This window comes from Eschscholzia californica, unplaced genomic scaffold, assembly GCF_041429995.1.
Source record: "Eschscholzia californica isolate CP2 unplaced genomic scaffold, dmEscCali1.0.p SCAF_4, whole genome shotgun sequence".
NCBI classification, from domain to species: Eukaryota; Viridiplantae; Streptophyta; class Magnoliopsida; order Ranunculales; family Papaveraceae; genus Eschscholzia; species Eschscholzia californica.
The window spans coordinates 693,947-719,215 of record NW_028238461.1 but is presented as its reverse complement, the minus strand read 5'-3'; the positions used below and the strand labels follow the sequence as shown (position 1 = coordinate 719,215).

At 33.6% G+C, this 25,269-nt stretch overlaps 2 long non-coding RNA genes and 1 other non-coding gene across 12 annotated transcripts; 1 reads left to right on the top strand and 2 right to left on the bottom strand.

Moving 5' to 3' along the window:
- Positions 1 to 2,515: 2,515 nt before the first annotated feature.
- LOC147541221 (uncharacterized) lies at positions 2,516 to 6,644 on the top strand. Of its 6 annotated transcripts, none has more exons than XR_015223630.1 (7): positions 2,516 to 3,360; positions 3,909 to 4,380; positions 4,463 to 4,576; positions 4,805 to 5,012; positions 5,371 to 5,416; positions 5,695 to 5,783; positions 5,919 to 6,332. It is a non-coding gene; the product is annotated as an uncharacterized LOC147541221 (long non-coding RNA). The 6 variants fall into 6 exon arrangements; XR_015223629.1 differs by having other exon boundaries at positions 5,691 to 5,783; XR_015223632.1 differs by lacking the exons at positions 5,695 to 5,783; positions 5,919 to 6,332 and adding an exon at positions 6,514 to 6,644.
- A 1,063-nt stretch (positions 6,645 to 7,707) lies between these two features.
- Positions 7,708 to 12,201, bottom strand: LOC147541220 (uncharacterized). 5 transcript variants are annotated; one of them, XR_015224094.1, is made up of 6 exons: positions 11,740 to 12,201; positions 10,965 to 11,040; positions 10,062 to 10,618; positions 9,009 to 9,766; positions 8,422 to 8,729; positions 7,708 to 8,259 (listed from the first exon to the last, which is right to left on the bottom strand). It is a non-coding gene; the product is annotated as an uncharacterized LOC147541220 (long non-coding RNA). The 5 variants fall into 5 exon arrangements; XR_015224093.1 differs by having other exon boundaries at positions 9,009 to 9,659; XR_015224097.1 differs by lacking the exon at positions 10,965 to 11,040 and having other exon boundaries at positions 9,009 to 9,659.
- Positions 12,202 to 12,517: 316 nt separating this feature from the next.
- Positions 12,518 to 12,620, bottom strand: LOC147541219 (U6 spliceosomal RNA). Its single transcript, XR_015224452.1, has one exon. It is a non-coding gene; the product is annotated as a U6 spliceosomal RNA (small nuclear RNA).
- Between the last annotated feature and the right edge of the window lie 12,649 nt (positions 12,621 to 25,269).

Sequence of the window (25,269 nt, the reverse complement as noted above, 5' to 3'; positions counted from 1 at the left end):
TTAGTTTCGGTTAAGGAGTATTCAGATATATCTATATTCCCTATAATGAGGATTACCTGCGATTGCTTTACTTATAGGAGAGCTATCGGGGTAGAGCACAAAAACATGAGTGTCAGTTCGGAAAATCCGACGTCGCAAAGATCATTTCGCTTTGGACAAGAAACAATATGCGAAAATGTTGGGTTGTGTGGCCTTAAATTAGAAACCAATGAACCATAATCTAAAACATGTATGATGTACTTAAACTGAAGAAATAAGACGGAATAAATTTGCATCGCTTTGTTCGAAATAAGCACCAACCCAAATCATCTAGTTTTTTTGTCAAAAACTATAATTTTGCAGAATAAGTTGATGATTTATTTAAAACCAGGGAGAAAGAACATAACCAAAAATGCGATTTTTTTTTCATGGAACGGTAAAGAAAATTTGCTAATTTGATAGCAGAGGACTTACTGTTTTGATTTTGTACCATAAAGAATTACTTTTACGATAAACCACTCATCTTTGTCAGCATCATCAGGTGTGACCTTAATTGATACCTGAGAATTATTTGACGAAGACGGAGAAATACATTCATCAAAAAACAATTTTGGTATTCAACAAAAAAACGAAAATGAGTTCCTAATATTGGACAGTAATACACTACGAAAATCAAAACATGTTCACCTATCAATTTAGTAGCAGCAACTTCTAGCTGGGTTTGTATAGAAGAACTTGGGGATGTCTTTTGAATTTTGATATCTAAACAATTACCCTATTAGAACTTAGGGGATGCCTTTTGAATTTTATACCTTCCCTTACAACACATATTTTGATCGACATGAACATTCAGTTTTAGTAGTGTCAAACCAGATCAGGCAAAAATCACTTAATTAAACGATATATTATAGCTTCGAAAATGGAGTACCTGTCTTTTGTGGTTGTTTTGCATTTAGTTTAGTTTTATCTAGAATATCCACTTGAACCATCAATGTGTTTGAAAGACTGATACAAAAGTACAACTTCGTTAAAGGTGAGAAAGATTAAAGAGTCTAGTGGAAGCATAATGCCTCGAAGCAAATATGAATACCTCTATGCATTCTCCAAAAGCTCATTTTCTTCTCTAAATACTGAGGGAGGGCTTCAAAATCATAATAATTCTTTTTTGTTGTACTGCACTTTCTTTGTATTATTAATTATACAAACTATTTATATTACAAATTTGATCCAAAAACAAATTTATACTATTATCTATATTCGATGATTTTGTTCCAATAGAGAAACTATACAAGTTTACATATATAAATTCTATGAATATGTTTTATTAAAGATTTGTTCATTGAATACACCATATGCAAATCTATTATATGCGCATATATATACAATACTACAGGCTTTATGAATTAAGAGTAAAAAGGGGAAATAAGTACCTTGAGTTAGAGGATTGATCGACTCCAACCTAAGTTGTAGAACAGAAATATAAACAAACTTAAAGGAAAACAGGAAATAGGATATTGTGTCATGAATACGATATTTTGTGATGAAGATGGTAACAGGAAGAGATGATATTCTGAAGTATTTTTAAATAAACTGAAATGAGAACAAACTCGTAAAAGCTAGACCCATGAAGTAAAATTTTGCACTATATGTAACTAAACAAAGAAATGTACCTCTATATAGCTGCCAAAAATCTATATTACAAAACTTTTTTCATGCTTTCAAAAACAGTAGCTACTTCATCACTTTTAATTTCATTTCCCTGGAGATCATCACTAGTTAATTCAGTGTGCTCAAAACATAACTACATAAGTCTATGAAAGAGAATTCCAAAGAAATCACAAGCAAATACATTTACTAACTAATAATTTTCATGGTAGATTAGTGTTGTTAAGCTTCTAAGTTTGTATTTCAGCAGGGCCATAAAAGAGTATAGCAGTAAAGGTAATAAGGAAACAAAATTTCAGAAAATTAAAATACAATTGTGTGAGGAATTTTCACAAACAGGTTGTGTGAGAAATATGAAAATACCCTGGATTATTAATGGGTGATAGTCTTCAGTCAATAATAACAATTTCAGCTTTGCAAGAACATAAAGATTAGGAGAAAACTTCGTAGAATTGTAATGAAATAAAAAAACTAAGGGATTAGTAAGTTCATAGAATTGAAACGGAAAAACTTTACAGAGACTGAAACATATACATTAAAAAAACGACATCAATGATCAAACTTTACCTTCTTACGTAAATCGTGCAATAAAGTAAATGGGTGTGTCCATGTTTGATTCGACAACACAATGTTGAACAATTCCCTAATAGCAACCTTGTCCAGATTTGTACCTAACTCATCTGAAAATTTAAAAAAGATAACAAAAGGATAGTGACATTAACAAAAAATAGCAATTCCCTAATACCCATATGAGAGTAAACGAAGAAAGATAAATCATGAATCAATCACTTAAAATCAATCAAACGAAGAAAGATAAATAATGAAGTTTGAAAACCAGTTAAACTTTATACTGAACACTTAATATCGTCTCTTCAAATTAAGTTGATCCTATCTTTTGTATGGATTTTTTTTTTTGTGAATCGTTAATCCCATTACTTCAAATAATGAAAAGACTTATTTGAAATCCAGCATACATCCAACTTACATAATTGATATTTTTCGAAGTCCGTGAACAAAGATGTCATAAATTAACAATAGTAAAGGGAATATGAGCCATTGATATAGATTGGGATCACATGCATTGAATTCAATATGGTTTGATAAATGGTTATTGTGATGGTGGTAGTGGTGAGATGTGTGGATGATAACGATAAAGAGATGTGGGGTTAGATGGACGATGGAGGATCGCTTACTTCAACTATTTCATTGAATACGTTTATGTATCAAAGTATTAAAATTCTGCAGGTTAATTGGATTTTGACCACTACACTTTATCTGGCCACAAACTGTTTGAGAAAATGTTTCATGGAGGTTTGAATTATCAATGTTTCGGTTATTCCCTTCTTTAATGTCTTTTTTTGCTTATGTAATTGTTTTTCCCTTTATAAGAAGTTTATCAAAAGAAGGAAGGAAAAAAAAATCTATGCATCAAGCCATTCGAAAAATTTAAATATGTAATTTTTGATTGATTTTGTAGTGTTATAATTGTAGTCAAATATCACAATTTTGAGTTAAAAATACGTAGTTTTAGTCTAACTAATCTTTACTTTATTTATTTCTCCGCATGCAAAATAAATGAGATTTTAATCTTACCATTCTATCCATCTCTATTTACATGTTATACGTAAGTCTCAGAAGATGATGAAGGCCGCTAACAAATCCAATCATGGCAGAAAGGCGTCTTCTTCTTAGCTGATGAAATCCAGAGCTTCACTGGTATTTATCTCTCTCTGGATTTTGGTGGTCTGGGTTGTGATCATTTTGGGTTATATCATTTCCAATTGGATTAGTCCAATTAAAACAGGATTATAAACAGATAAATATTTTAAATTTTCACTAGAGGCTAGGGATTGATGAAATTTCCATACGACCCAGTTTAGTGACGGGATTCGTCACCTCTTTAGCTACTTTGGTGGCTCGGCCAGTTACTCAAGTTTCCCGATTGTTCCATTTCTTAATGTTAGCAATGTATAGCAGTCAAATGGATCATTTTCTTCTCGCGATCTTTTACTTCTTTTCATCATGTGAGAGTTCCAATTAATTCATGTTTACCTACATCTTTTGTACACTTCATTGGGATTTCGTTTTTCTCTTAATGGGAGTTCTTGGCATGTGTTTATATGGTTCTAATGAACCAACATTAAACTTGTAAACATCAGCTAATCAATCGTATCCTGTAGCATTAGATTTAATATTCTATTTTGGGTTTCTTATTCGTTATGCTGTCAAATCACCGATTATACCTCTACATATATGGTTACCAGATACCCACGCGGAAGCACATTGCCGGAATATTATTAAAAATGGCTCCATTGAGCCCCGTATCGGATATGGAAGCAATAAAACCCTATCAAGGCTTTTGATTGTTTGTTTCTTACTACTATAAATACCAACTTTGGTTCTTATTTTCATTAATGGTTATCTCAGTTTTTTTTTTTTCTGGGTATAAACTATCGTTTCTCTTTTCCAGAAATACATCCCATTTGAAGAAGTATTTCAGATTTAAATGCACATAAGAAAGGTTGAATTATGATGCTGTTCGGAGGGACTCTAACTGTTTGGATATAATAAACTTGAAAAATGAATCGTGCAACCTCATGTTTCTCTTTCTGTTTTAATATGTGGAGTCCTCTATCATGGTCATGGACACAACATAAATTATGGCCATTCGCTACATAACCAGGGGTAATTTATCTGTTAGAATTCAAATTTGATCACATAATGAAGATTGCCGAGGTGCGTAGAATGTTCATTACGTTCACATCCTTCAATAGTGCAGAAGGAATTGCTCTCTTATTGCTCTCTTTTATGTTTGCAGATGGGTTAGGTACAAATAGGGATAAGGATTGCTTTTAAGGAATTACCCCACATCAGTGTTGTTGAATCCAACGTGGACACAGCCTTTTACCTTATGCACAATTTCCTTTGGAAGGTAATGTTTGATCATTGATGTTTTTCGTTTGAATGTAATGTTTCAGTATCCATTGTGGTGTGTAGCTTCTTAGTTTGAACATTCCCTATCTTTTTGAAGTCGAAAACAATGTGCTATTTAAGTTTTCAAAAACTTTCATACTCATTCTCTTCAAATTGAGGTCTAAAATTACCACCCAAAAATTCCAACCACTCTCTCACGACATTCTTTGGGAAATGTTGGAAATAGGAAATTGAAATTGAGTGCAAGAGAGGCAACCTTACACACAATCCTCTTAACTCTCTTTGCATACCCGACGAAGAAAGAGCAGGTGGAAGAGGTTTTAGACAGAAGGGTGAAAAAGAAAAACCTTCCTCTATTCCAACCATCTCTAGCTACTGCAAGTAGGAGTTACTTGTATACCTATTCAAGGTGTTGAAGTATAAAGAATAACAAGGTAAATAGTTTATTCTATTTGGTCCCCATTTTCAATTGATTATTTCGGAGTCTATTATTGCTCGCTGATGATGGATTAACATAATAGTAAAGTAACATCTTTAATTTGATTACCTTATTTTCTATTTCGCATGTGTTTGAAGATACCTTTGATTATATTTCTAGGTCTGTGCTGATTCATATTTTCTTCTATACATTTTACTTCACATCTTTTCTTATTTTTATTTCTATGATTTTGGTGTTTATTGCAATCTCCTCTTATTTTATTGCAAAATACAAAATCAAATTTTTGGGTAATTTTTTATTTGTTTATTTGGTCGAATCTATATTTGTTTATCTTTCGGTTCACATTTTTGTAGGTTGATTCGTATATGAACATTTGTATCTTCCATTGTTATGTGTGAGGTATGTATTTCAGACTGTATATATAGTGTATGCTCTCATGTGTATATCCCGTTTCTAATCATAGGTTATTTTGACAACGTTATCTTCGTCTTTTAATGTTGGTCAAATATGTGTTTTCGTTAAAAAAATATATGTTATTTGGATTGTATAAGGGTCATGTTTAGGGCATTTGTTTTTTTTTTTTAAACATTTCAACTCCCATTTATCAAGATTCTTAATTTTTCTTTAACTTATTGAGATATGTCCATATCTTAACATAATTCTTTCTTACAAGATAGAGGAAGACAAATCAACGATTATCTCAAACATATGACGAAGACTTTATGGCCCTTCTCAGTTCTCATTCATCATATCACTTGCGTTTAAGGTTTCAAAGTTTTGTTTTAATTTGGACATGAATATTGTATGTGTTTCTTCATTCATCAAGTTGATAAAAATAGAGTTCCTTAAATTAGTTTGGAGAGGTTTTTGATTAACACCAATGTTGTCTTTTATTATGTAGGCATTTGAAGAAAAAGTACCAGACAAACTCACGTTTGGTCTTAACAGTCAAAAATATAACTCTTGATCTTAAAATGCTTTTGGTGTGCCGATGAAACTATTGGTTTATTAATATTTTCTACTGCTTAAAATGCTGCATATGTTTGAGTAGTTAGTGTCCGTCAAGTTATTGCTCTGTGGTTATCAACTTAAGCACTTGCTACATTGTTTCACAACCGACTTCATGATATTTTTTGTGACTCTTGCTAATAAACACAACCAATTTGAATTTAGATTGAGGATGTTATGGTGATGGAATAATTCTTGCTAATATATATAACTAAGTATTTTGTTATCTTTTTAAGAAATGTACGTACTATTTCCCTGTTGCTCTTTTTCAGTTCAAGTCTTCAACTTACTTTTTTCAAAAAAAAAAAAAAAAGTCTTCAACTTACTCTTCTCATTCAATTCACTTGGTAAGTATTTTCAATAAATTTAATCTTAATTATCATGATTTCAAATTTGAAAAGATAAAGTAATTCAATAGATCATAATCTGGTCGTGTGTTTGATTATTGATGTATAGATTTTGATTATGATTCTGTGTCTTTTTTGTAGGTATGTATCAATCTGTTCAAGAATTGGCTTTTTATACTCCTGTCAGAATGATTTGGAAAGATACAAGCACTTGTCACGTGTGAGATAGAGTAATCTTCAATAGATCTAACAATTTGCACAAATAAATATGTTTTCATGGTCCTCTTGCTTATAGTGATCCGATGAAAGTAAAACTAAAACTAGGATCAAATAAAGCCTTAAAATTCTATCATTGGGTTAAAGTTCAACATTGGATTACCTTTCTAAATCTCAAACATGTCTTTGTAAATATAAAGTGTTTGAATTGATTGCACTCAAGTTGGAGTCTGAATCGATTTTTTTTCTTCGATTTTTTTCCTTTGATATGAGGGAGTTTAAATTGATTGGAACTAATTGGACTTGAAACTCCATGTAAAATTATATCTAATAACTGCACAATCTGTTAACGTTTTTATGAACACATGAGTGAACAAAGTAATATTGCAGTGAGTTATCCATAGAAGAAAACTAAAATCTTTTTAGAGTATTTTTTCTAAATAGATTTAAGAACGTCAAAGGCAAAAAATAATTTTGTAATTTTAAAACCTTACATAACTTACGACAAATCTCCTACCTCGGACCATTACACTTATCTTTAGAGAGTACTGACCTGAAAAGTTGAAATAACAATGAAAAAATACCAAATGTGAAAAATAAGAATTTGATAATGGTATATAATGTACGTTTATCTGCGTTGCGTAAAGGGCATGACGATGAAGAAGCTCAAATATTGAACCTAAGTTTATCAATATTTTCATAACATGTTTTTAACTAATTTGCGTGTTATGATCAGTTTGGTAGGTTGCTTCTCTCTTTCTCTGTTTTGCACATTTGCCACAATTTAATAGATTCTTTTGGTACTGTGGGTTTTAGGATCTAGGCATGACCCGTGCCTTCGGCACGTACTATTTCATATATAAGTCGTAGAGGAAGAGAATAATTTATGCTTTTGACATGTTAACTTCGTCATTTATTGTTATTCTAAAGACGCTCCTAACCATTACAAAATATTTGTTAGCCCAAAAGATAACTTAAACACCTAATGGTTAGATGTTGAATTACCTTGGTTGTTGTTGTCAGATAATTTCATTTTTAAGTAAATAGGAATGAAACATAAAATAACAAATGCATCAGACCATAATTAGAAATAATTTTACCTTTGTTAGACTGAGGCGATTAGTTCAAAATATTACCATCAATTTTCTTATAATATGGTCGACCACAAATGTAAATATACAACTTTCTCTACGTCGTTAGTTACATTTGTCTGAATGAATTTCAAGCTGAAAAACCCAATGCTATAATGAAATTATCGAAAGATGGGTTTACAAAAAGTGAAAAAATCAAACTCAATAATATTTACAACAAAAATAGAAACTGATCACCAATAAAACTAACTTATTGGTGTAGAAACGACCTCGGACTTTCAGCATACACTCTTGCTCCGACCTTCAGAATCTGGAAGGCCCTTTGTAACTGGAAAATTTTCTCTGCAGCTGTTGTTGATAGTATATTATTGGAAGTTGTCACCCACGAAAATTGCAAATTGTGGCCCTGACAGCATTTACCATTTAAAAACGCCCTCTCAGCTGATCGTCGAGTTGTAAAAGCAATACGAGCAGAATGGTTTTCAGATGGCTCTGAACTACTTGTAGAAGCATCTGCATCTTCTAGCTCAACAGTAGAGAGATCACCGAATGACGAAAAATGATTCTTCAACACAGCAACCTAGATACACCAGCATCCATGTTTTTACACATTGATCAAAAGATTTTTAAAATATATATGTATCTAATGTTTTCATATTTCCTCCTACTATAGCAGCAACCAGGAGTAGTTCGATAATATCTATGTCTAAATATAAAAAAGAAAAAAAAGAAGAGAACTTACATTTGCAAGATCAGTAGGTAACGGAGGAAGAATCTGAAATGTAGTAGGACAATTGTCCAACTGATGCTAACTGATAACCTGATGGCATTAAACTCCTCGGTGCAGTTGATTTAGTTTTAGAATTAGGAGATGAAAGATTTTCCACAGGGGTGCTCTTATCCTGCTTCTTCTCAATTACTGGATTAGCTGTATTTTTTTACAGGACTGATGGACTTGGGCGTCACAGATGTTGCACCATCTGTCACCTTCTCTACTTTCTGTTTCTTAACAACTTGTGTGGCACATACTTCACCCTTCACAGTGACAGCCTGGAGAAAGTGTAAAGTTTTAGGCTTGTGTCCCAAAACTATGCAGAAATTTTTATGTTATAATGACTTAACTTATTGCATAACAATTTCTTACCAGCTTCGATTGAGTGATGTGTGGTATTTAATAAATTCTAAGAAACTTATATGCATCAATGACTATGTAGACTCTGTAGCTCCATATGGGAACTTAAATTTACGGCGAAAGAAATTAAGGTTTTACAAGAATAACGAAATTTAAGCAAAATGTTGAAGAAATAAAATGTGGATAAAAGGTACTACCTTTTTCTCAAGCATATCCAGTTGACGACGGAAGTCATTCCGTTTCTGTTCTAGCATTTGCTGCTTTAAACGAATTTCTTCCTTCGGAAGCTCCAAATTATCCAACTTCTTTTTCGAAGGTGGTTCATTGGGAACATTTGTCACCAGATGCCTTACGTTGACCGCTTCAGGGATAGAATTGTCCGGATCAGAGATTGCAATATTCTTTGGTGCTAAAGAAGGAAGATTTCCTGTTCCATTTTTATACCATTTGAGGGAATTCTATCTCGGTTAGTCCACCATAGCTTAATGAAACGGTTACCCATTACAGCATCTGGTGAATTTAAGGCAGATTGTGCTTCTTCTCGTGCGGAAAACTGGACAAAGGCTCGCTTACTGTTAAGTGGTACATAAATATCAATTACCTTCCGAAATTTCTTGAAATGTGAAAGAAGATCCTCCTTCCTGTTTGTGTGGGAATACCATTGACTAAAAGAGTATATTGCGCTTTCTGAGATGTGCGTCTTGAATCATTTTGTGGTCCCGAGGTATCAACGGATACTTTAGTCTTTGGACCCACATCCTCCAATATAGTTCGTTTTCTTTTCTGGACATTGCCAAGACCATCAGGTAATCCCTCTGCTTGAGCTTCTTCTGCATTTCCAACATAGCCTACGGAACAAGATTTCGTTGTTACTCTTTTTAGATATATGTATCAAGTACAGGAAGATCATTGTCTAGTGCTTTTGGGGCAGCAACTGCCACTGGAAATGGAGAATCTGTGAGTTCACAAGAGATTAAGGATGGTATTAAGCCAATGGATCTTGTTGAAGCTCCTGAGCCCATTTCTGTTACAGGCGTCATGTGTGAAACAATCTTCTGAATCTGATAAACCAATTCAGGAAGATGGACAAAATGTTGAATTTGCAGGTTGAGGTGAGTTCAATAACCTCCAAAAGATTCTTGATTGTCTTTTCTTAGGAAAAAAAAATTGTTTACTTTCTTTACTAAGATCTAAGAAATTATTTATGTGTCCAATATACAGATTATCTTTGAATAAGTAAAAGCTATTACCATGATATCCTCTTTAACTCTTTCTAACTTCTGTGCTATACTCAGTGCTGAAGAATGTTCCTGCTACTTTTACAATAACAGTGAAGTAGAAAGTCGATTCTCGATATCATATCAAGTATATAGTAAATGCTTTAACGGCTTAGAGACAAAAGAACACACTTTTTCCAAGCTTTTCCTTTCTATTGAACTGAAGTGAAAGTGATAGCTATGGTCTATTCGGATAAGTGGTACCTAAGCATTAATAGCGGCTCAACCTCTGAATGATGATAAACTGTTAATTGACCGAAGTTACCTAACCAATAGATAGGTTGGATGTGATGCTGAAAAAACCAAAACTCAACACAACCCTTTCTCTGTATCAGATTTCAACCTTTGGAGTAAAAACGAACAAAGGACCTACGAAGTCCATATATGAACTATCCCATGTGATGTTGTTGAGCAACCTTTTGGTGCTCGTTTTCACGAGACATTTGAAACCGTTCATCAAATGTTTAAGCAGAACTAAATATCTCTAGAAGAAGAAAATTAAGGAGCGACCAGAGATCACGTAGATTGTTCTGCACAAATATGATATCAACAATCAAGTACATTGGGTTCCAATAGAAAAATTTCTGACAAATTGATTTCAACCATCACAAAGCTATTGTTAGTTTATAACCACTTAAAGAAACCTAAAAACTCGTCTCTCATAAAAAATCCAATGGTTCCACACCTAAAATAAGAGAAGGATTATATTCTTACTTGAACGAAGAAGGCACAGACAGGAGGGAAGAAGACATTGTAGAAAGGAAAGAAGGTTTTATATGATTTAAACTAAGGTGAGGCTTTCATGAAAATCTGAAAGGGGAAATGGTGAAACAAATTGCTTTTTCTTAAAAGAGTACAGGACCAACATGTACTGACCTAGGACGATTGTCTTCCGAATAATCAAAATTCTGCGTCTTTTGCATATGTCCACCATGACCTAAACAATCACGCGCTATTGCCGACACGGGTTATGCAACATAAAATATAGAAGAACAAACTTTATAGAAAGGTTTTTAAAGAGATTTACATTAAGATATAGTAGGAAAGGTTTTACAACATAAAATATAGAAGAACAAACTTTATAGAAAGTTACATAACAGTAACAGCTATTGCTCAACTTTTCCATAACTTAGTCTAGACTACTGCTCGACTTTGCCATAACTTAGTCTATACTATTGTTGAAGTTTGCCATATTCTAAGATTCGTATTTGCAGAACCAAGTGTAGTTCATTTCACATAAATGTATTTACAGAAAAACTACGCACTTTTCAGTATAATCTCAATAAACTAAACCATCAGCTAATCAGCTAATTATAATCCTTTAAGGATGTAACCATAGGAAAGAATCCTCATTCAATTTCTTTCTACAAAAGACTTTCTTTGAGGACGTTAGAATAAGCAACTATCCTAGATTGTCACCATAACTTTCAGGGTCAACTATAATAATTTGAGAATATACACCACACATTTAACTTTTAAGATATATAAATAATTAGGAATGAAACTTTGATTCAACCACAAGATCTAGATTCTTTGTATTTTTCTTTATGAAGTTGAATAACACATAACAAATTAGTGTATGAATGTGAAATAATGATGCTACAAATTTATACAGAGAGAGAGAGAGAGAGAGAGAGAGAATGTAAATTACCTTTCAAGAGGAGGATGAAAGATGTAACTGATCCCCATTTGAAAGAGAAAGATGAGATTAACATAGAAACGGGCATACCCTAATTATGGAGCTTATTCTTATAAAAGTGATTTGGTATTTTAGGGCAAAATGTAATGATCAGTTGATTTCCAAACTCTGAAAACAAACATAAATTAAGTCACCAACAGGAAGGCATGATAGGGTTTCCACATCTCATAAAGCTAGACGGGCTTGAGAGAGGAAGAGTTGAAGCAAAGTTTTGAAGAGAGAGGGGCAGAGAGATAACTTGATTGAACTGATCGACTGACTTGATGATGTTGTATCAGTCTATCAGACGTTGGATATAGAAGTGAGTTTCTAAGATAGAGAAGTAGAAGAAAGAGAAACGGTTGTGGGAGATCAACTGATCGTGGATGAAAAAGAAGAATCGAGTGGGGGAAGAAGAATAGTTTTGGGTGTCTCATTAATTTTGAAATAAAATCTCACATTAAAAGAGGATGGTTGTCAAACAGGTTGCCCAAGTCACCGTCCAACTCAGCAATAAGACCATTAATTTTGTCCCAGTCAGCTTGTCCTAGTCACAACCTTTCTGTTTTGTTATATAGATATATATATATATATATATATATATATATATATTTTGTGTGTGTATATTCTTTAAAAAAGAAAATACAATATATGTCTGTCTTAAAGAGTATTACATGTTAGGAGGCTTGTGAGAAATGTTTCGCATCCAATCTAAATGTGAAGGGTGTTATGTACCCGAAAAGGACAAAAAAAAAATTTGGACCATTTCTCGATTTGTGCGTGTCATCCTTGCGCAGGGGCCATGCTAATCTTCTCTGTATCGTTCCAATTTTATTGGATGTCCCCGAAAGGACAACCCATCTTCCTCTTCACCTCAATAAGAAGTAGTGCTGTGTATCTAGTTCTCCCAGTGTGGGACTAATCTTTGGAGCATCTTACTACCTCATAACTTTGGGCTTCATAATCAAACCCAGCATATCCAAGCCCAGTTTAAACTCAATTGGGCATTGACAATCCCAAATATGATTTAGGCAGCTTTATACCCTTTGCAACTACAAACCTTCTGATTAGAGACAACAAACAAGAAGACATGAAATATATTTAGTACATGGTACCTTTCCCTTGACAGTAACTGGATTGCTCAATAACTCCGAAATTGACGACACATTTTCGTGACTTGACTACGTGTGTTTTGGTAAAAAAATGATTTATGAAGTTAAGATTATAATTTTAATCCAAATAATAACTATGGAGATAGCTATCACATGATGACACAAGGGCAGAGTAACTAACCCACTTCAGAACTTGAGATATCAAGACTATATTGAAAAGCAAAAAAAAGAATTCGAATTGTCAGCATGCCTTGAACCCTTGACGTGTAAAGAGACTAAACTTCTTACCATTCCAGCCAAGAGTTGTTGAAGACTACCTTAGTTGTTGTTCCTAGACCAATAGTTGATTAGTGTCTATGGTTTAGGGATAAAACTGAGCTAATTTAATAACTACTAGGTTTCATGACATTACCCCTCTCGACTAACACTTTTGCGAAAGAAAAAAAAAGTAAATTTAAGCTACAACTTCTGTACATGGAAAGATGAAAGGAAAAATAATCAAATCTTATTATATAAGATTATGGCTTCAAGCCAATATTGGTTTGTTAAATAGGTTGCCTAAATTGTTTGACTTATCCTGTTCAATATATAGTGCTAATTAGCCTTGAAGATTGACAACGCATTTTCTTTTTGTTCTGAATGGGAAAACATCCTAGAGGTCTAGATGATAATCAAACATTAACTAATTACGAGACACATTTATAAACATTAATTAGTGCTAATTAGCCTTGAAGATTCAAAGTCAATGAAAGTTGACCCTTCAGGTAAGGTGAAATTGACACGTACCCAATGATGGACTTGGTTGATTTGAGTAGATTTTTTTTTGAGTAAGACTACCCAGTCCGCCACTTTTAAAGCCCCAGTTGAACCGTCTAGAGAGAAATTCTTGTTTGGCGTATTTCTCTAATAGCCTCCAACTTTGTGACTGGTTTCAAGCCTTAGCAAAAATACCCAGATGTAGGGCTGGGAAAACGGTCTAGAAACCCGCGATCCGGCCCGTTCGGCCCGAACCGCGAGAGACCGGTGACCGAAGCAGCCCCGAGCCGGCTAGCCCGGCCCGATATAACGGGCTAATAGGGCCGGGCCTCGGACAAGTTCTCAATTCCGAGTCCCGGCCCGTTAAGCCCGTCCGAGTCCCGGCCCGATGCATAGCCCGACGACAGAGCCCGACTACGAAGCCCGAAAGATAGCCCGACAGTGTACCCGTGAGTATCCGCGTGTCATTTTAAATCCAACGGCTGAGATAGGGCGCCCCTTCAGATCACATCTCAGCCGTTGGATTAAGACGAAGCATCTATAAAAACCCTCAGCCGAACCCTAATTCCTCTCTCCTTCTCCGCCTCTTTCTCCCTCTCCGCCTCTCTCTCTCTCTCCTACCACCATCAGTCGAACCCTAACCCTCACAGCCGAAACCTAAAGCCATTTAGTCTTCATCTCACCATCCTCTCTCTCTACCAGTAACCCTAGTAGCAATTGATGGAGAAAGATAGCTAGGATCAAACCCAAAAGAGATTCTGCAAATATTATCAAAAGCAAACCTTTGAAAGATATCTTGAAGATCAATAACTGATTTCTTATCCATTGTCATTGAGAGAATGGGTATTAATCTATCATAAAGCTCAGTGTTAACAACATCTTCAACGAACTTTCGAAGAGATTTAGTGTTAAATTCATGACTAGATATTTGTCTCTGAAACTTCCAATTATCACCATCAGTGTTAAATATGCCAGTGCCAAGGAAATCAGAAAGTGTAGTAGTAAAAATATCACCTTTTGGGTAGAGATGGAATTGAGTCTTTAGTATGTGTTTTACATTTTCAGGATTTGCAGTTGAGACTTGACAAGCACCAAAAGGACCTTTAAGAGTATAAGTTCCAGTGGGGCAGTACTTATGAATCTCTTCTGCCCATTGATTATGTCGATTTCGATTCAATATAACAGCTATATAAGAACCAATAAATGGGTAAGATGTAGGTATAATACTCGTCGAAGATGAAGAAAACTTAATGTAAATGAGACAGATGATAAAGAGAAGGACTGAAGCTAGGGGTGGGAATCGGGCGGGTATGGGCACCCGCGGGTAATTCTGACTCGGGCTCGGGCGGGTCGGGTAAGTTTCTCCTCTGTCCACTCGGGTTCTCGGGCAGATTCGGGCGGGCTTTTCTAAAATCTCCTATGATCAAAGCCCGCCCAAGCCCACTAAAGCATCGGGCAAGTCGGGCTTCGGGCAAATCGGGCATCGGGTTTCTGTATCTGATATTTTTCTACTAGATCAGAAAACTCTAAAAATTTGATATTGTTCAAATAAGCTTCTCTAAACAAAATAATACCAAATCTATACAAAACTTATAAATCAAGAATGAAAGAAATACTCAGATTCCGTAACATAAGAAATCAACAACTGATATAGATCTATATATGCAAACATGAGACTTGGTTGTCTTCCACTTTTTTTCTTGTCTTTGTATGTTCCATTAGTTCTTCTTTGTTCTTCCTTCACATCCAAATAATCTTAAAATTTGACCACTACATAGAGATGGAAGATGATCCCAATAACTTATTTAATAGAGAAGAAGGTTGGCACAAGAAGGTTTAGTAAATAAGAGAGAAACGGCTAGAGAGACAACGTAGATTCTTTTTCTCTCTCTATGCTATAGAATTTTTCAGATTCAATGTGGTAAACTATTAGGGTTGCTTCAATGTGTAGTTTATATATCTTGGGAGAAACCTTAAATCTACTTTGGGCTTTATAGTGAAGTATAATCGACACTCAAAGTGATTGGTATCTATAGGCACCCGTCGGGTGAGCATATCGGGCTCGGGTATGGGCGGGGTGGCGGGCAGAGCTTTTCACCCGAGGCCGCCCACGAAAAATCATCGGGCTGGGCGGGTAGTACCCATCTTCGGGCGCGGGCGTCCATGGACATTGTCGGGCGCGGGTAAACGTGACGGGTATCGGGCTTTCGGGTAGAATTCCCACCCCTAACTGAAGCTAAGAACCCAAGCTCTAACATGATTGAATATACCCGAGCCCGCCCGACCCGAGCCCGTTGAAACCCGTTCGGGTAGTCGGGCTCGGACAGGCTACGGGCACTTCAAGTCTTTGATTCGCCCGGCCCGATCCGCCCGGCTCACTACCTCGGGCTCGGCTTATCCGAGCCCGATCCGCCCGAGCCCGACACTTCGTAGCCCGAGCCCGACCGAGCCCCACCCCTACCCAGATGGCCCTCTTTTCTAGATTCCGTTATAACACCGTTACCTAGTCATCATTTCTCTCTCCTCCATCTCATTACCTCTCTCTGCCATCTCACCTTATCGCCACTTCACCGGCGAAGGTCGCCGGCCGACCAATTTTACGGCCGACGACCTTCATTAAAAAAAAAAAGAATTACCTCATAGAAATTACATATCGTTGGTAAATCATGTAGATGCTTTACCAACGATATGTTTATGTTAGGACATCATCAGAAAAATAAATTATTCGATAAAATATCCACTTTGGAGCAAGGTCTACGTTATTCTTTTAATGAACACAATTGTTTCCTCCAATTTCCAATGTTTTGAAATATTGAGTTAAAAAATTAAGTTATACTATATAGGATGCGTGACAAAGATATTTCCATGACCGTAATTTCAAATACTAGATATAGACCGTATCCGTGCGAGTAGAATTATATTTTAAGTAACTTTAGGCTAGCCATTTTCAGGCGTGAATGTTCACGGTTCTGTGCATATTTTAATACATTATTTGATCATAAAACTAAGGTTTTTGGGCAAGATGGGATTTGGAATCATGGGATGACATACAAGATGTTTATGGGTGCCAACCCGAAGATAAGTTTTATGATTAACGATTGTGCGCCAAATATTTATTTCATTAATTTCGAATAAGATAGTAAGTACACATAATCGACAGATCCAATAAAACAACAATAACAGAGACAACAAACAAGAAGACCAAACATATATTTAGTACATCATGTTCTTATTTCTTACATCTACCTTATTTATTTTAGGTAACTAACAAGAAGACCTATGGGTCATCTCATAGTTCTTAATATGATCAGAGGTACTTAAAATATCGACGATTTAACACTTCTTGAAGTAGCAAAAACACATATGTTTACCGTTTCTTACGTGACAAGCACCATGATAAGCATTTTCCCATTTCTTGCACTGATTATCGCATCCGCCTGTGTTATGGCAACCACCGGACCACGTCTGGCTAGCCTTTTCACATAGTCTAGGTGCACTACAACTATTGAAATAACAAAAACACATTTTCTTATTGTTTCTTGTATGACAAGCTCCATTTCTAGCTCCCTCCCAAGTTTTGCACTGATTATTACATCCTCCTGTGTTTCTGCAAGTTCCCGTCCATGTCTGGCTAGCTCTTTCGCATAGTGCACCTTCCACCGTATTTCCTGCACAAAATAAATTATAATATAAGGTATAGGCGGGTAATATCGTAATAATAGTTCTCATTTTACCTTATTGTATAAAGTTATATAGGCTACTCTAATGGATAGAGGGGCATGATCAGGACTTGTTAGTGTGGTATGAAAATAGTTGAACCCTAACTAGACTACGTACTCGATAGAAAACCATGAGGAGATTAATTCGTTTGAGCTACAAACCCTAGGGCCCTGTTTTAATTATCGTTTTCTATGTACCTAATATTTAGCCCTAATTGAGATAATAATTCTGGTTTTAGCATGAACTATGGAAACAGAAGTTAGATTAATTACCAGGAGTAGGAGTGAGAAAGAAGATGATGACAATGAGAACAAAGAAGCTAACCCACTTCATAACATTAGTACTTGCCATTTAATTTCTTGATCTATCTTTTCTTTTCCTTTCACTGTTTCTTTCTATGATGTGAAATCATGACTATCTTAGTTGCTATTTATAGACCATAAGTTGATTATTTTTAATGGTTTAAGATAAGAATGAGCTAATTTAATAAATATGCTTCAAGCTAAGGTTGGTTTAATCTTTTTTTGTTTATATTTCCCTCATCTTGACTTTCCAACATATGATTAAGACCCCTAGTATTTCTAAGTTGAAAAACACTCTGAGGAAACATGTACAAGTTTGAAAATTTGACCATGGCATCTTTAAGTTTTTCTTTGACCACATCAAATATCTAAAATGCATTATTTTTGTTTAGGAGAAAGCGCATTCTTCCCCCAACTAACGAAAAGATCTTGACGGAATTGCCACATATGAAATTGAGCATGAATTTGCAAAGAAATACCTCACTTCTTTCTCGAGAAGAGATGGGAAACATGCTCAATGTCATTTGGTTGAATAGTTGATTCAGCTCCTTGTTGTTTGAAGAAACCCTCTACTTCAATTGGTCTTTCTAGTGAAAAACGTCGTTCTAGTAAAAAATGTCATTTAGTTCGAAACTGAGAGTCGGCCACACGCTGAAAGTGATGTGACCAACTCCCATTGACCAGGTCATTTATGTGTCCACGTGGAGTTAGCCTTGGGCTTGCTGCGGTCTACCCTAGGGCAAATAGCATTTGTGCATTCTGATAGTATTTTAGGGTGGTCACTAGTCAAGTCACAACTTTGTATTGGTCAAACATTAAGTTGAATTATATAAAGTTTTTTACCATCAATGAGAGAGGTAAATCATATAGAATTTTTTACTCAAAAGTCCAAAAAATGGGCCTCTAACTAGGATTTGGCCCACCATAGATTATTATTACTTATAAAACCCAATTTTTCAAAAATAAATCCTAATCAAACCCAATTTCGGATCCCTAGGTCACTTTTCCCATCTCTAGGAACCCCATACTTTAGTTAATCCCTTTTATACCCTTTATATATATATAAGAGAGATTAGAGATTTTTCCAGATTTTCCCTTCCATTATAAATTCATAGTTTCTCTTTCCCTCCTCAAAACTTTCCTTCCATTTTCTCTCTCTCCTATATCTGCTCCCCCTCTCTTAAGAGAAACAAATCTTTCCTTCCATTTTCTCTCTCCTCTCTCTCTCTCCTTAACAACCACTAAGCTACACCGGATTTTCAGGCGCATAACTCGACCGGACAGATTTACAGGTTAGTGTTTCCTTATCTTCATCCCTTCATTGCACTTTCTCTGTCTAGATTCAACTTCATCTTCTTTGCACTTTGCTTAAAACATCATAAAACTTCATCTTCATCTTCATCTTCTTCTGTAAATTTTTGTTTCTTAAAACATCATAAAACTTTCTTCTTCTTTATTTTTTCGTTTCATAAAACTTTCTTCTTCTTCTGTATTTTTTGTTCATCTTCATGATCTTTATGATGTTTTAAGAAACGAAAATATACAAAAGAAAATGAAGTTTTATGATTTGTTCCATGAACCTTCTTTGTTCTTTGTTTATTTTCCATTTTGTTTCTATAAACACACCAGTCATTTTGGAGTCTTCTTTAGTTTGTAGAGAGTTTGTGTTCTTAAAAAAAAACATCTTTATCATCAACACCATGTTTTGTTCATTGAACCTTCTTTGTTCTTCATCTTCATTTCTTTTCCATTTTTTTTTTCTTTTAAAGTTTGTCTCTCTGAAATTTCATTTGGTTTTCACACTCATATTTTGTTACACAGCAAGTTATGTCCTAACAAAAACCCAATATGTTTTATGTTTCATAAATTTCATGTGTTTCTGTTTTCATAAATTTCATGTGTTTCTGTTTTCATAAACCTAATTTTTTGCTGTTTTCATAAATTTCATGAAACATATTTCACTTCCACAAACACAAATTTTTGTGTTCAGAGTATTTTCTGTTTTCGGAAGCATATGTTTTCACCTTTGTGATTTCATGTTTTCTGTTTTCCTAAATTTCATGAAACATATTTTCACTTCAACAAACACAAACTTTTTTGTTATGATAATTTTTTGTTTTCACCTTTTGTGATTTCATGTTTTCTGTTTTCATAAATTTCATGAAAGATATTTTCACTTCCACAAACACAAACTTTTTTGTATATAAAGGGTTTATTTCCTTCTCAAATTTCCTGTATATATTTAGTTTCCCTCTCTACAAAACTATTTTCCTTCCATCCTCTCCCTCTCTCATATTTGGCAACTAAATATCACACACAAACCATAACCGGACTGCAGCATCCCGATCATTTCGCCGACAATCTCCCTCCTTTCATCTACATGTACTCTATCTTCCCAGAAAAGTGTTTCTTGATCTTCATCTCTCTTCCATCTTTAAACTTTCTCTCTCTAGATTCATCTTCATTTCACCTTCCTTTCATATTAACCATCTCTATCTATTTCTGTTCATCTTTATCATCAACACCATGTTTTGTTCATCTTCATTTAAGCATCTCTCTCTCTCTCTCTCTCTCTCTCTCTCTCTCTCTCTCTCTCTCTATTTTTGTTCATCTTTATCATCAACACCATTTTGTGTTCATCTTTATCATCAACACCATGTTTTGCTCATTGGCCTTCTTTGTTCTTCATTTCTTTTCCATTTTTTTTTCTTTAAACTTTCTGTCTCTAAAATTTTGTTTCTTCAGATTTCATGTTTCATTTCGTTTTTGTAATTTTATGTTTTCAGTTTTCATAATATTTGTTTGGTTTTTAAACTCATCTTCGTTACACACCAAGTTATGCCTTAAGCAAAACCTAATATGTTTTTGTGTGTCTCGTTTAACCACATTACTTTTCTTTATATTCTTTTAGAAACACAGAAAGTTACTCTTTGTTTTGCATAAATTTCATGAAACATATTTTCGCTTCTACAAACACAAACTTTTTTGTTCAGATTATTTTTTGCTTTCGGAAGCATATATTGTTGTGTTAAGAAGTAGAAAATATTCAGTGGGGTTTTCACTTAAAAATTCTTCCTTTTAAGAACATTATATTTGAATCATGATGCATAAAATTTGTGCATTTTCTTTCTGCCTTGTGCATATAACAGTTTGTTATCGAAATTCATAAATCCATAGACATTTTTTATATGTTTTCAGTTTTTCTTTAGAAATTACGTTTTTAACATATTTTGATTTCTAACAAACAAACTGACCGGTGTGTTAAGCATTTTAGAATATGTAGTGAGTATCACGTTTAAACACTTTACTTTTCTGTATAATTTGAAGCAACACAGAATGTTACTTCTTTGTTTTGCATAAATGTCATGAAACATGTATTCACAAATCCGAACACAAACATGTTTGTTTGGATATTTTTTTTACTTTTTGTAACATATATCGTTGTGTTAAAAACAATAAAAAAATTTGCGGATTTTTCACTAACAAATTCTTCTTTTAATAACATTGTTTTTGAAGCATTATGCATAAAATAGAAACATGTCACTTACTTATATTCTTTGCATAAAGAACAATTTCTGAAGCATTAACTTTTATGTTCTCATAATATTTATTAATTTAAAGGCATTTTGTTTCCAGCATTTTGCATATGGAGGTTGACCGAGCAACAGATCACAGAGGGACCAACCACTAGTATCGAAAGCTTGGGGCCCTATGTTTACTCATATTGGTCAAATATTTCAAGATGGAGTGAAAAACTTTCGAGATTCTCTTGGAAGATATACAATGTTTGAACAAATCTAGTGGAAACAATCTCCTTTGTTGGATATTTTGTAACTTGTATTGACTTTTCGATTTTATTTGTTCACAAATTATCATTTGTGATTGTCTGAAATATTATGTTATGAATACAATCTTATTTGGTTTCTATATAATGTTAAGATGTTTTAAATTTTATTTCTAAATTCCGGAACAAATCTTAGTTTGTCTCATTTATTTTGTAAATTTCTGAACAAATCTTAGTTTGTCTAAACAAGTTTGTAAATTTCGCATTCGTTTCTTTTGCATTTCACATACACAAACTGGCACAAATATCTTGGCTCAAGCATTTTCGAATTGTCATGTGAAGAAAGGAAGTGTTTTCCCATTTTTTGTTTTGCTCTGGACAGAAATATTTAGACTAAAGCATTTTTAGATTTGTCCTTGCAATTAAAATGTTATGCATATTATCCTTTGTATTTGACAAATTCATTAACGAACAAATAATATTTTGCTAATGCATTATATATTTTGTTGAGAACATAGTTATATATGTTGTCAACATTTTAACAAATGTTCAAAAAATGGGTTTTTTTTGCAATATTTTGTTTTGAATACAATCTATTTTGCTTTCTACCTAATGTTAAGATGTTTAAAATTTTATTTCTGAATTTCTGAACAAATCTTAGTTTGTCTCAACAAGTTTGTAAATTTCTGAACAAATTCGTTTTTGCTCAGACATTGTTTTGCCAAAATATTTCGCGTTATTTTCTTTTGCATTTCACATACACAAACTGACACAAATATTTTTGCTAAAACAATTTTTTATTTGTCTTGTGGAAAAAGAAATGATTTCCGCATTTTTTGTTTTGTTTTCGACAAAAATATTTAGACTAAAGTATTTTTTTTTATTTGTCCTTTGCAATTAAAATGTTATGCATATTCTCCTTTGTATTTGACAAATCCATTAACGAACAAATATTATTTTGACTAATGCGTTATACATGTTGTTTAGAACATAACTACATATGTTCTCAACAATTGTAAAAATGTCCAAAAAATGGGTTTTTTTGCATTATCATTTAAATACAATCTATTTTGCTTTCTACTAAACGTTAAGATATTTTAAATCTTATTTTTGAACTCCTCAACATTTAGTTTTGTGTTAAAAAAAATTCCTACCATATTCATTGTTATTTTACAACAGAAATAAGTATTCTCAACAAAACTATATATATGCTCCAAGCAAAGATTAAGTTGTTCCTGCTTTTCCGAAATTGTAAGTAGCACAAGCAGATCATACGAGAGCATTTTTCATCTATTGTTTACATTTTCCAAATTTTGTTTTTAAAAAATATCGATACAGATGAACATATGTTAAATTGTCACAAAAATATCCACAACATGACACCTTAATCCTCCAATCCTCTAACATATGTTAGATTGTGATGTCCTTTTTTTCTTATCTACTTTAACGATGACTTTCTCTTTAATGTCGATCTTTTTTCTCCCTCGCACAGCAACAGATTTGTCCTTGCAACAGACAAATAACCATTTGTCTACATTAAAAAATAGTAAACATATAGTAACATACAAGTTATGAACATTTAACTATATGCAAACAACTCATTTTGACAGCTGAAAACATATTTCTTCAACAACAAACATATTTACTAATGTTTCAAATAATAACAGGTTTTATCAACCAAGACTTCTCTTACCTCTTCCGTAGCATTCCAGTAGATATATAAACACATCAAAGTATAGACAGCACATGTTGATATGTTTAGAACAAATGAAATTATGTTTTTTAGAAAAATTATATGTTTTCAAAGTTAAAGTTTACTCATCAGATAAACATAATTTACGGATATGTACACTAAATTTTTACGGGTAAAACAAAACATATTTTAGTATGTTTAGAGCAGATGAGTATATGCTCAGAAAAAATATAACTATGTTTGTTTTAGTTACCTGATTTGCTCCTAAAAATATACGCTACATTTAAACTGTATTGATGGACCCTTTTTCTTGTTGTCTTCCGCAATTGCTTTATCTTTTCTGCCTCTAGCAGCAACAGATGTCTCCTTGCATCAGACAAATAACCAAATATCAGTACAATTAGAAGCATCAAACAAACAATAACAGACAAGATATGAATATTTAACTATATGCAAACAATCAATTTGGCATGTCAAAAACACATATCTTTCAACAACAAACATATTTACAAATGTTTCAGACAACAAGAATGTTCTATAGACAAAAATGTCCGATGCAACAGAGAAAAAAATCTTTTTTACCCAGTAAAACACCCAAAATTCACTAACAAACCCCTGAATGTCTGGGACAGAACCCTAAATTCACCAACAAACCCCTGAATGTCTGGGACAGAAAACAAAGTAACTACAACAAAACCATAAATGTTTGAACCAAAACTCAAAATGTCTTTAACATAACTGAAATGTTTCCAAGATCTCCCAAAATGCTAAACGAAGAAGAAAAGCTTTTTTAACCAAGTAAAACACTCAAAAATTATCAACATTCCCTCGAATGTCTGAAAATGTACCCAAAATGAACAAAACCATAAATGTTTGAAACAGAACCCAAAATATCTTCAACATATGAACTTGTTTACAAATGTATTGTGGTTTTGAAAAACAAACTCTCAAATTTTGAAAACAAAGAATAGGAATAAATCTAACATAAAGTAACACAAAAACCAGAAATGTTTACAACCAGGATCTTTTATATGTAGATGTACAAACAAAATTACAACTTCTCGACACTATTGCTCCAATCTCCATTGAATCAAATTGCATATCATTTCTTCCATGCTAAGAATGACAAAGAGTCCACAGTCAAGACTGTCGAGGACAAAAACAAATAATATCAGAAAATTCATACATATGTCTCAGACACATTGTAAAATTTTGTAAACATACTAAGAAATGTCCTGAGAATAATAGATAATTCTTATGTAAATATCGAAGATGCAAAGTTCAGAATACTTACTTGGGACCTAGTTGACAGAGTATTCAAATAACATTCTGGTAGATATATAAACACATCAAAGTATAGAGACAACACATTTTGATATGTTTAGAACAAATAAAATTATGTTTTTTAGAAATTATGTTGTCCAACTACCTGAACCACCTCACTAGTCTAGGGTTTTTTCCACTTCCAAGTTGTTGCCCTCTATGATAGAAGGGTGTCTGCAAAACCAAAAGTGGAAAAAAGAAAAAAAATTTGTTGAAATAAAAAAAGAAACATTGGTTACAACTTTGCCTTCTCACTACTATGATCTATTTCTCCTCACCATTTCCTTTTCCTTTGACGGCCGCAAAAGCTTCTTTGCATAAGACATAATTAGTTTTGTCACGAGATTCCAAAATATTAGACAACCATATATGTTGATCATCTAAACACATTCATATATGTAGTCGACCTAAGTAAAAAATTTACTGACGTCTTAACACATCTACTAGTAAAACCCTAACTATTATATACTTACATAAAACCAAACATTTGAGGGATTAATTGTTTATAACACATCTCAATGTGTTCCAGAAAAGATGACTTAAAATTTTATCTTCCTTCAAGTTTGATGATCCATCTTTTTGTGGAGGGTTGTTAGCTGGTGTTTTTCCTTTTTCCATCTTTGTTAAGCTTCTGCATAAAACCAGATGTTAAAAACACTCAAGAAAACAAGATGCACAAACCCATATATCTAAATAAATCTCAAATTGATTATAACACATCTCAATGTGTTCTAGAAAAGATGACTTTTCTACATATAAACCACTTAAATGTTTACACATATAAACTTGTTTACAAACGTATTGTTGTTTTGA